Genomic DNA, 12,671 nt, shown 5'->3' on the forward strand with positions numbered 1-12,671 from the left:
TCTCCTAAATGGACTGGAAAATGTTGGTCTATGTATGGAATTTACCCCAGTGTGTTTGAAAGGAAGACAGATTGTGATTGTTAATATTGGCAACAGGCCATAGGCCTTTGAAAGCATTTTGGTTTATGACCTTACCTGTTCCCAGAGTACAATAGTTATGTTACATTAAGGTATGCGTCTACTTTTTACTATGTGCCCGATTCATGGAATATTTGCCCGGTTCAAACTGAATTTGCACTGCTGAAAAGTGACTTTTGCACTGACAACACAAACCCTGATTCATGGAACTGTGCAAAGTGTATGTTTGCCGTGCAAAGTCCAGGCAAAGACAGTGCATAGTCATTGTTGCAGTACAAAATGACTTTGCCCGGACTTTGCAGAGCAAAAATACACTTTGCACAGTTCCATGAATCAGGGTTTGTATCGGCAGTGTAAAGTCACTTTTCAGCAGTGCAAATGCACTTTGAACCGAGACAATATTCCATTAATCGGGCCCTGCGTTTTCATAGGTTGTACATGCACATTCCAAACCAAGGGCCTAATTCACAGAAACTATTTTTTATAATGGTGCAATCCCATAAGATTTGAATCAGGCCCCAAATCGGGTAGCAATGTGCTCCTTGCACTATTTGAGCTACCCGTCCAAACCGGGCACCTAGGCCTTCCTTGCACTATTTGAGCTACCCATCCGAACTGGACACCTAGGCCCTCCTTATTTGTGCTACCCGTTTTGCTTTTTGTAAACAATGTATTTATTGGGCCATATGTGAGAGCTTTCCTCTGGCAAATATGTTATTTCCGAATGCGGGTATTCTTGCGGTTGAAACGATTGCCATGCCACCAAGAGCTCTGCAGGTGGGCGCGTCATAAACAGAGCGACACGGCCCAAGCGGCCAGCGGGTTTAACTTTCAATGGATGAAATGGCGTTGTAATCGCCTCTTTCTTACAACCAAACGGTGGCTGAAATCCTGCTTTCTTTCTCTCACAAAAACCATGGGCTCTCGAGCAAAGAGGCAAGGGAAAAAATCAATACTTGCCATGTACCATGTAACCAATAGAATAAGGGCAATGATTTATGTATGGATGGATGCAGGCTGAATCAGCTGTGGCCTCAGTGAGAGGAAGGGAGGGAGAGAGAGGGAGAGGTGTGTGGGGTGACTTGCACTGCAGTGATTATTCCGGTGGTCAGATTTTTTTTCCTCCAACAGCAGTCCCCCCCCCCCCCTCCCCGTCTAGCACCCCCGGACCTGGGGGGCAACAGAAAAGCATCTGCCCATTTCTAAAATGGGTCGCCTTTTCCCCGCCGTGACTCAGATTAATGAAGCTGTATTAAAATTAAGGTGCAGTCATAAGAGGGACGAATGATGCCCGGGCTTCGCTCCATCAGCCTCCCTGCTTCCTTAACGATTACGAAGCAGTCCTTGGGTTTTGAAGAGAACGATTCGAAGGAGGCTGCGATATTCAACAGGACAAGTGTGCACCAGCACGGCCCTCCTACAAAAAAACCCTGGTACCAGCATGGGGGTGGCAGGAGCGCTGCAGTGAACAAGAGAAGACAGGCGAGTTCCCACCGACAATTCAGCTTTGGGTGTCTGGACTACAAGGAAACAAATGTATTTCGCAAAGGATGTGAAATAATGAAGGTAAATATTGGGCTGTTTCATCACTCAATGTATTTTCGTGTTAAGCCTTTGTCATGCAAGGCGTCTGCGCGTGTGCGTTTGCGCGTTAACAATATTTGTTTCGGCTTCTGTACCTGAGACGAGTGTGCTAGACACGGCAGTTGCCTGTTATGTGTAACTTGATTCTGTACACATATTATACGCAGCTTGGAAATGTGACACTTTGATGCCGCAACATATTGATGATGTGCCTTAAAAAAGCCTCAATTTCTCAAAAAAGGTTGCGGTGCCATAGGCTGCCTGTGGTCTTCTGTCATTGGTTCCTTTGACGCTGTTTACTGGGCATTGTATTATTTCGTATTTACTTTTTTGTAGGTGTGCATACATACACCAATGTGTACATACGTACCGATCTATGCTAACTTAGTTCAGGGGATGTTTTAGTGTCAGCACAAAACATGAAAACCACTCACTGGTTATGGTTCGTACAACAACCACAACTCAACCGCCGCAATCGTAATACGGCCCTTTCCCTGCCACCACCATACTGTGCTCAGGTGCCCGCAATCTGGTGAACATCATGCAACATCGGGTTTTGAAAATAATCTTTGTGCTGTAATTCTTGGTGGCTTTTTTGCATCGATCCTCCCATTTAATTTACAGCGACTCTAACCAGTTTGGGATGCAACTATTTTTTTCAGCCATTTTCCTGCTAAGGCGCGTGTCACTATTATTGGCATTTGTGGGGTCATAGGAAGTGTACAGCTGTGGCCGCAAATGGTTACTTGACGGTGGCAGTGGCCGAGTTATGGTTGCTTTAGTAACCACAGCTGTGGAATTGGTGGGTTTTTGTTGTTTTGCGCTCCAATTATAACGTGACTTTAATTATTATATTTTTTTACTGAATTGCAAAGCTTCTCTTACACTTACATGACAGCACTTTAACCAAAGATTTCCACTCAATTTCAATGTTTTCTTTTAATATAAGAAATCCTAGCTATGGTGTACACTGGCCATGCCATGCCACTGGACACTTTGCCTGGGATATGGCCTTCATCCACGACCCAGACGCTTCACAGCCACGCAATGTGCCCAATGGGCATTGTCTTTGGCCATGCCACTGGACACTTTGCCTGGGATATGGCCTTCATCCACGACCCAGACGCTTCACAGCCACGCAATGTGCCCAATGGGCATTGTCTTTGGCCATGCCACTGGACACTTTGCCTGGGATATGGCCTTCATCCACGACCCAGACGCTTCACAGCCACGCAATGTGCCCAATGGGCATTGTCTTTGGCCATGCCACTGGACACTTTGCCTGGGATATGGCCTTCATCCACGACCCAGACGCTTCACAGCCACGCAATGTGCCCAATGGGTATTGTCTTTGGTCATGCCTTGAATCCAAGTTTAAAGGGGATGGCCTTTAGCCATGCAGTGGCACCTGAGAGCCACCCTATGGTGCCAACTAGGAAACGCCTGTGGCTGTGTCTAGTGGCCAATTTGCCCCTGCCTGGATCTTTTGTCTGCCCCGTGCACCCATAAGCCACACAGAAGGCTAATTGGACATAGCCTTGGTCTGTGGCTAATGGCCACTGTGCCCGGGTCATGACCCTAGCACACTCCAACCACCTGATGGGCTCATTGGGCAGTGCCTCCAGTGAGCACAATTCTTACACCCCAAGGCACTCATAGAAGCAACTGGTCATGACGTGTTGCCTTGTCATTAGCCACTTTGGCCAGGACATAGAGTGCCAGTGGCCACTTTGTTTGGGAAATGGCAGGTAGCCATGACAATTCCCCAGTCTCCCAAGGTGCCGGTAGTGGCAGCTGGCCACCATAACCAGGGCATCAGCTGCCAGTAGCCACTTTTCTCAGTCCATTGCCTTTGGCCATACCTTTGGCCATGCCCCATGCCCCATGAAGTGACCACTGGGGGTTGCATGTCTTTTCACCAAAACCAAAAAGATGTTTCAACGAATATTTTCATTGAAAACCTTGTCACCTATTGTAGATTTATGACACTATTCAACGAAAACCTGTATACCGATTTTTTTAATTGGGGGGAGGCTCCCCCTAAACCCCTTTTAAAACACCCCAAACATTCCCAAATATATATATTTTTTAATTTGGGGGTCCCTCTCCAAACCCCCGTTTTCAAAATGTAACCCTTTACCCCACCCAAACATATATACATATATTTTTGATAACAAAATTCAGTGAAATATTTTTTCTATGAAAAATGTTTCAGTGAACATTTTTCGGTGAAACATCTTTTGATGAAAAATATTTCAGTGAAAAGACTGTATACCACCACTGGGTTTAGCCAGCAAGCAAATCCAGTGGTCACTTTTTCCTGGGACCCTGTGCCACTGACGATGGCATGCTCTCATGGCCAATGGCCGCTTTATTTGAGGCATGGCCAATTTGCCTCATTGCAGGTCGCCACACCAGTGACCATGACCTACGTCTAGGCCCAGTGGCTCCTTTTGTCCTGTGTTTGTCTGCAGGCCACAGCCAATGCCTACAGCCATTGCCAGTCGCCACGTTGCCCATGCTTTTTCCTTTGGTGTTGCCTTTGGCCATACCGTGGATCCCACCAAGCAAACCAAAGTGGCCACTGGCCATAGCCCAGTGGTCCCTCTGCCCCAATGTGGGTTCACTGGATAGTGGCCATGGTGTTCTGCCAAGGTCAGTGGCCACTGTTCCCGGGGCATGGCCTTTGGTCATGTTGCAGATGCTGTTAAGCCACCTGAAAGTGCCACCCACCAGAGGTCTGTGTGCATCTGTGGCCAGTTGCAACTTTGTCCAAGTTATGACTTTCAGCCAGGCCAAAGGCCTCTCCACCCTACCTGAAGTTACCACTCAGCCTTACATGTGGCCACGCCCAGTGGTCACTTTGCTCTTCATGTAGATATAGGGGCTACCTCTAGCTCTGAAAAAGGAGTCAACGGCTCCAAGGAGGGCCTAATTCCCATCATGAGCTCACAGATGCGGTTTGTGGTCTGCAAGTCCCACTTGCCCATAGACCCATGCTGCAGGGCTTCTGGTAGCCTAAACGCCAGTACAGAGGTCCCTTAGTCAAACCTGTTTTTTTCTGGGCTATAATCCACCCCTTTTGCTTTCCAAAAATAATTTTAAAACATCCTTTTGTTTGCCCAAACCCAGAGACCAATTCCACAGGCCTCAGTGTGGCGCCTCGGCCCTGTGAAAAAATAGTTTAGTGGGAATTCGTTCAGTGATTTGGGCTGCAACACACACTCTCTCTTTCTCTCTCTCTATCTTAATTTTCGGTTCCTGCACCTTGTGTAGTATCATGGCGCTTTGATGATGCCAATAAAGTGTTCTTACCAGCATTTCTGCCACCCTTATTAGAACAGATAGGGTAGTGATTTTGACATTTAAGAACTTTTGAATTATGCCGAACCGTCACAATGTGTTAATATTATTAAAAAGAGACAGGGTTTCAGTGCAAAGCACCAAACTCTTGCACTGTGTGGGTGTACTCTAAGTACTGTCATTAAATGTAAGTAAACGTGCAGTGATTGCACAGAGGGTGGAAAAAGCTAACAGGGGCCCATCCACAGCATACTTTACAGATGGGTAGCTTTCAACTACAGGATGTATTGCCCCTCTGGTTTCCGAGTGACATCCCAGACAACTTGAGCTTCGCTCTCATTTTCTATCAGATTGTGATAGTTTCAGTGAATGCTGTTAATATCACAGCCACAAAAAGATAGGTCAGGTGTATTGAGGTAAAATGCAGTTGTGAAATATCACACGTTACTTCGATACAAAGTAGACTAATAAGTGGCAATATATTCAAAATCCTTTATTCTCATTCATTTTCTTTATTTAATGATCAAAAAGGCATAATTTATTCACATATATAAATCACTCCATATAAAAGAAATAATTGTTAAAGGTACAGAACTATCCTGCAACTTGCATTAATTGTCTAAAGTGCTAAGGTGACTACAACATCCATATCAATCTTAGGTCTTTTCTAAATAACAGATCAAATGACCTCTGTTGGTTACTAGGCACATAGAATATTCAAGAGATCCTGCTCGACATGTTTCTGTTCATATTCCCACTTAATGGTGACCATTCCTCAGGAGCTACGTTCCTAGTCACTGGCCACCATTCAGTACAGTTCTTTTATTACCGTTTTTTGAAAAAAAAAATATTTGCTCACAATTTCTTCTCAAGAGAGAGCGCAATCCCCAAACTGCAAAATAAAACTTGAAAAATTGCCATTAGTGCTATACATGTATGGGGTGGATACATTTGACCAGCCCAAAACCTCTATGAGGTTAATATTACCTCTCAGGGTATTTTTGGCAGTTTCTCCTGGACCCGGCATTTGAATTGCAACTTGTTTAAAAGTCCATATCACAATTTGTAGAAAATACACAAAATGTGTATTTAGAAACGACATCCATTGTAATAGTTCACAACGTATCAGCCCTAAAATAGCACACACTTTTCATAAAAAATTACTCACCTGTACTTCCCCTTTATAACTTTACACAGATACCATTCCACAGACCAAAACGTCCTAATAGTTGACTGTGGAAGTTGCCAGGTATCTTAAGAGATACCTGGCAAGGAGAGATCTGTGCTCTCATTGCCTGCAAAACCATAAAGGTACTGATTAGCCCTCCTTGTTGTTACATACGTTCTGGTAGCTCGTGCCTATTAGCAGGCTCATATTTCACATTCATACTACACCACGGCTTTCTGCTCACCTGAGGGCATTATCTGTAATGCCTAGGTTTGTTTCTCCCCAATGTAACCAGCATTGCTTACAACCGTTTGAAACCACTCTCTTACTCAGAGCAGGTCATTGCTTCGGAGTTGGTGACTAACATTCTCAATACACTGTGGTGTTCTTGACAATGCACCATGGCGTCCATACATCACTGATCTCAGTCTTAACATCCCATAGAGGGCCCCGCTGATGCAGGCCAAGAAAGGTGTCATAGAAATTAAAGGCAAAAGATGATTGGGAAAATTTAGAAAAAATGTGTACACAGGACGTTACTGAATCTTTCTGTGAGTTGGGTGTAGGAGTCATTGGAATGAGATTTGGGCCAGTACTTCAGGAGAACCACTGAAATAATGAGTCCACATAATGGTTCTAAATATGGAGTGAGTTAAAATAAAGGGTTTGAAATGTCCCACTTTTGGATAGATACCGGTGGCAGGTGGGGTAGCCTCAGGCCAATAGATCTTTAGCAGTCTTAACACTATATTTACTGGACTCTGTTTGTTTGTGATTTTCTTCAAGCATTATTCTGAATATATTTTCATTATTAAGAATGAGCTAAAAAACAAGCCTGCGTACAATACATTTAATAAGTGCACCAATGTTAATGTACTCTGTAATGTCTAGGCAAATATTTAAGTGTCCTTTATTTTTGTTTGAAATATTTTGGCATCAAACTTGCTTCAGGACAAATAACACAGTACATGGGCAGGGGATTGGATGGATATGCATTGCCCAGATCTACCTGTTATGATGTCTTTTGTGTTAAGCAATTAACTTATGTAATGCTCAGCCAGAGTCTTCAGAGATGCAAGTTCACCTCGGCTTCTGTGTGCCCCTGCATTGAGGTAATTGTTGCATTTTCTGTGGCCTAATGCCAGTGCAGAGATCATTACATCACAGTGGAAGTCAATAAGAAGAGAAGAAAACATACCCTGCAGCAGTATGCATGTTGATTTCAAATGCCCCCAAAATAAAACATTGCTTCAGGATCATCTGTTGGTGAACATACATTGTTGGAGGGATAGAAGCAAATACAAAATACACCTAATTTGAATGCACCAATGGGCAGCGAGGCCAATCAACGTGGCAGATGGGTGCTATATAAGACCACAGAACTTTACTAATCCTGAAAGACCACATGCACTCATTCTGAAAGAACGCATACTAATGTTAATAGAAATACACATATAGTAGCATCAAATAATACTCAATAGAAGAGACCCGAGGCACATGACACGACCAATCTGGTCCTTGTGCAAATTCAGTGGCAAATGAATACATTAGTGCTATGCATTAAACACATCACTGCCACCACTGAAAATGCCATTCCCAGTTATGGCACCACCAGAGAGCTGTACGAATGCCAAACTGCTTATCTCATTGCATACTGTCCTCTTGTATAACTACTATAGTGCGCCAACGTTTGTAAACGGTTCTGGCATTATAGAAATGGTATACATAAGTACTGGATGTAGATCATGACATTTCCAGTGGAAGCTGCTATGTAAAGTGCAGCAGTCCTGGCGCCATAGAGTCCCAAAGGTCAACACTGCCACACGTTATGTAGCGGCTGTCATGGGACGTTTAAGGCCCTGATTCACAGAAGCGTTTTATAATGGCGATTTGCCATAGGAAAACGTTCTGTGAATCAGGCCCTTGATGGTTTACATCCCATGCTGCCTTAGATTCACACCACTAGAATTAGTTAACAAACTATTATCACAGGCTTTTATTTTTTTCATTGATGTTTAGTTCAGGTTTTATACTGGTTACCCCCACAGACTGTATACATCGAATTTCTCGCATAGGATACACTGCACGGATACATTCATAAAAAACAGTCCAGAAAATTAAATAATTTCATTGGTCATTTCCTGTGGGATAACAACGGATGGTTAGAAGTTATTTCCAAGGTTTTTGGGTTGTAATCCAAGATGGTCACCATCTGCTTTCCTGGGATGTAGCTGAGTGATCAAGCTCCTGCTATTAGTAGACACTGTGCATGCCACCCTGAGTGCAACGGGGCTATCCTGACTTTGTAGCATGTCAAGCAGGACTAATCCTCTGGAACTCTACTACAGGACCTTCGTCCTCTCTCTAAATCGTCTTATACATGCCCTCATTTTTCCCTCCCTTGTTCCCAGTCCAACTACGGAGGTGTACCTTGACATGAATGTACCATTTTCTGCAGTGGGGATGTAGATAAGGATTGACAGCCTCAGAACCCAGCTAAGGCCAACTATGCCCTGTATTGAAAGCTTGGCAGAAGACAGTTGGACATTTTGCCAATACCTGCAGAATTCATTGCACTCAGCGAAATTCTAGTAGATTCATAATGGACATGCCCACAATCTATGAAAATACCAAAGAGAATGGAGAGAGACAGAGGGAGAAATAGCAAGTGGGACAGCAAATCTCAATGGCTTGAGATTGGTACAAAGAGACCGGTTCCTGGGTTTGTCAGATGTCAGAGGTCTCATATTACACTCCATCAGAAGTTCTTGAAGCATTACCACACGTTGAGAGTATAAACGCAGAAATTCTTAGCGCATCACCCTCTGATAGCAAGGCTGGAAATGCCCTTCAATTCAGAAAAGAAAATCCAGTGGTAAGGAGAATGACAGGGGACTTCCACTCAGAATATTTCTTTTAGAAGAGACTTGTCAAAATAAAGACGATGTGTGTGACAAAATGACTGTTCCTCTGCAGGAGGATAGGGATGAGTAGTGGCAAAATGCCTGCTCAGGCCGGCACTGCTACCAAACCAGCATTGATTCCAATGACAAAGGTGAAACAGGCAAAGGTATTCACCTTCTGCCTCTTTTGGTCACACAGGCCGAGGGCAGGCTTTATTTCTTAGGAGTGGTGTGAGATGATAACAGTAGGAACCCAGACAGCTTTAGTACAATGGGACCAAAATATAAGAATGCCCAATGAAGGTGCTATAAGAAAAAAAATGCAGATACTTCAATAAAACAATCAATTAAAACTAGCCAAAAACACTGAAAGCAACCCCCTGTAAAAGAAACAGAGACTGCAGAACTTCACATCAAATAGCACTCTCGTCGATAAGCAGAAGTAATCAGGCAAGGATGTATGCAATTTCCAATGTGCAAGGATATGTTTTTTGCAGAAAAGGGTAAAGAAGGAGTCTAAAAATTCACTATGGACCAGAAAAGTTGACCAACAGGAGAGGGCCTCTTCACAGACACTTTGAAACCTGTCTTTGTTCAGTATCACGCTGGGCCTCTGAGTGCTTTAGCTGCAGTCGAGCTGATGTCCAGATGCTTAAGTCGATATGATCCCACTGGCTCTTGGTGTTTAGTCGATTCGAAGGTATGGGCTCCCGATAGATAGAATCAGCATTCGCAACAGTGAGATGATGGCTTCCAATAGTTTGAGCACCTGTCAAGTTGACAGTGAGCCGATGGCTCTTCTGGCTCCAGTTGGTTTTGAAGATGGGCAAGGTTGATGGCTTCCAGCAGTCTAATCAGCCCTCGAGTCAATTACCCCTACAAACCCCCCATCATCAGGTGGAGATGAGTCTGTCTGCTTCAATGGGTCAGGTCATCATCTAGAGGGCTGAAGTTGCAGCATGTGGTTGGAAGTTCTGTGGAGTTCCACAACTAGCACCACAGGTCCTGTGGTGTCTCAAAGGAAGTTGAGCATGTTCAATAGTGTTTGAAAATCTCTCGAGGCTATGCAATAGGATTCTAGCAGATTCCGATCTTCTGGGTTGTTTGGAGGTTCATTCCAGGGTCTCAGAACAATTTGAGTCCTTCAATTCTGAGCTTCCACTGCAGGTGAGTTGGCTGGTAATTATCAAGGCTCCTTCATCTCTAGTGCAGAATCTTGTTTCAAGTTCCACAACCAACAGAGTGCCTTGGTCCACAGTAGTTCACCTCCACTCTCGCCTGGTATAGTTAGGGAACAGACCTACCTCTGCCTTTGATGCTGTTTGTCTTCACCTCCCTTGCAGATAACTTTGGAATAGGCTGTGCCCCAACAGCGGTCAAGTGAATCCATCTTCTTGTCTTGAGAGTCCAAAGATGGATCAAAGAAAGAGTGGGGTCGCCTCCTTCTTAAGGCAAAATGTCACAGGGGGATTGGTCCCAAGCAATTCTGCTGTAGGTGGCCCACACCAGGCTGTTCTAACAAGTGCCATTTGCCTTCTGACCTCATACCAAGAGTGCCCTGTCCTGCAGGAAGTTAGTGGGCAGGGAGAGAAAATTGCAGAGAGCCCCAACACAAACCAAGATGGTGTAACCCTGCTCTCAGCCTACATCGCCGTTCTGGTTGCTTGGACTCTGCCCCCTTCCCATGCCTGTTGACGTCAAAGGGACTCCTGTAGTCAGCACCCTTGTGTGAGTGTGGCTTTATATCAGTGATGCCTTTGTTGTACAGGTTTCCAGGAGATTTCCTGGTGAGAGTTCCTGTGTCCTCCAAAGGGCAACTTGTTTCCCTTCCTGCAGGAGGATCACATGCCAGTTGTAGAGACCATCAAGTGTGATAGCAAAGTGCTGTGACTGTATGATTGAGTGATCCTGGTAGCCACCATCTCACAACTGGGCATGGCTTATATTTATAGATGTATGTGCAATGAGGCTGACGGTGCTACAAATTATTATATTTTAGGTCAGAGCTGCAGACAGTTAAATGCAAACTTTGCCTGCAGGAACCTTCTATTCAGCAGCAGCCAGGAAGGCACATGTGATCTTTGAACCCGCTCTGTGTCACAGCAGGGCTGGTGTGGAACATGCCAGAATGCTGTCCCAGCAAAAGCACATGTGTGCACTGTATTTATGGATTAATGCATTTATGAAAGGGGGCGTCTGTTTAATTTTCGCTTTCAGAAACAGAATTACCAGCATCATTTTATGCAATAAAAATAAAAAAGCTAGGGCTTTTACACCCTCACAATGGCCCTCCGTCACACTGTGAACAATCTAGCATCCAAAAAAAAGTTCATTTGTCAGGTTTTAGTTTATGCTGCAATCTAAAATGTCCATGGTTCTTACATGCAAAATCAGTGAAATGACCTCTGGCTAAAGTAGCAGTTGGTTGATTGTCAGTGGAGGCATCAGTTCAGTTACTCTGGCTTCATTTGAATCACCGTAAGATTGTGGGTTACTGCAATGCCAAAACACCTTAAATAGATCAGACCAGTTCTAAGAGGTCTCTTAGATCTGATACTCAGGTTTGTGTCGGGATTAGTGTAACCTTTGTGGTGACAACCACCGCACAAGAGATTCGGGCCCTCATTATCTGTTTGCTGCACTTTGCCCAGGAATTACTGCATGTGGTAATTACCATTACTTCATGCGTTACCTCTTGGAATCCACCTCATTGCAAGACATCTGACAGGTCGCTTGTAACAAATGAGGATTTCCAAAAACACCTCATGCCGTTTTTCCGAAAATGTGCATGCATTTTTGTTGAAATGTTTTAAACCATTCTTACCCTCGTTTTAAGGATGGAAATGCATTGTATACAGTAGTGTATCATGCGTTTCTGTACATTTTTTATCATTCAGAAAACGGTAATTTATTTACCCTTCTCTGGATTCCATTAAAATGATGGTGGAAAGATGAGCATCACAGATGACATTTTCACACCCTAAAGGGCAGAGACATCATTTGGGGGTTGCCAACTGGAAAGTCCTCAGTACTGGAGGAGCGGGGGTCCCGGCACACCATATATGGGGGGCCCTGGTCCAGTCCTCACCCACCAGTGTGAAGGCTGGGCCGGGGCTTGCAGTGTGAGAAGGAAGCGCTCAGTGGAGTGAGCTGACCATGACATGTGGCATGTGCCACATGCCATGATCAGCTCCAACCTCTTCTCCTCTGGCTTCCTCAAGGCTCATATACAGGAACCAGGAAGCTCTCCCAGCTTCCTAGTTCCTGTTTGTGAGAAGCACGGAGGAGCCGAGGGTGGCCTGGAGAGACGGACTGAAGGAGGGAAAACAGGTAAAAAGGCTTTTATTTTTTAAGTGATGTCTATTTTGCATGTTTGAATTGCATGTCAGATGTATGTATGTGCTATGTGTCGGTGAGTGTTGGGTGAATGAGAAGAAATGTGCTAGTGTGTGTGTTTGAATGTTCTGGGTTGGTGTGTGTCTGTGTGAAGAATGCAGTGAGTGTGGATGTGTTTCAAGGTTCTGGGTGAAAACACGGGTGTTAGACACATCTGATGGTTGTGTGCCATCACTTCCCGTGATGTCACTTGGAGGTGGGGTTAAATGGCATCACTGTCATCAGAGATCAACCGTCGT

At 44.5% G+C, this 12,671-nt stretch overlaps 1 long non-coding RNA gene across 1 annotated transcript in view; it reads left to right on the forward strand.

Annotated features, from left to right (window-relative positions):
- The first annotated feature begins 1,514 nt into the window (after positions 1-1,514).
- Positions 1,515-12,671, forward strand: part of LOC138467798 (uncharacterized) — a 330,687-nt gene continuing 319,530 nt past the window's right edge. The window contains exon 1 of the long non-coding RNA XR_011268145.1: positions 1,515-1,644. This is a non-coding gene — a long non-coding RNA (uncharacterized lncRNA). The remainder of the gene's footprint in view (positions 1,645-12,671) is intronic.

The sequence above is a fragment of the Ambystoma mexicanum genome, chromosome 4q (genome assembly GCF_040938575.1).
Source record: "Ambystoma mexicanum isolate Mex_15411 chromosome 4q, UKY_AmexF1_1, whole genome shotgun sequence".
Classification (NCBI taxonomy): domain Eukaryota; kingdom Metazoa; phylum Chordata; class Amphibia; order Caudata; family Ambystomatidae; genus Ambystoma; species Ambystoma mexicanum.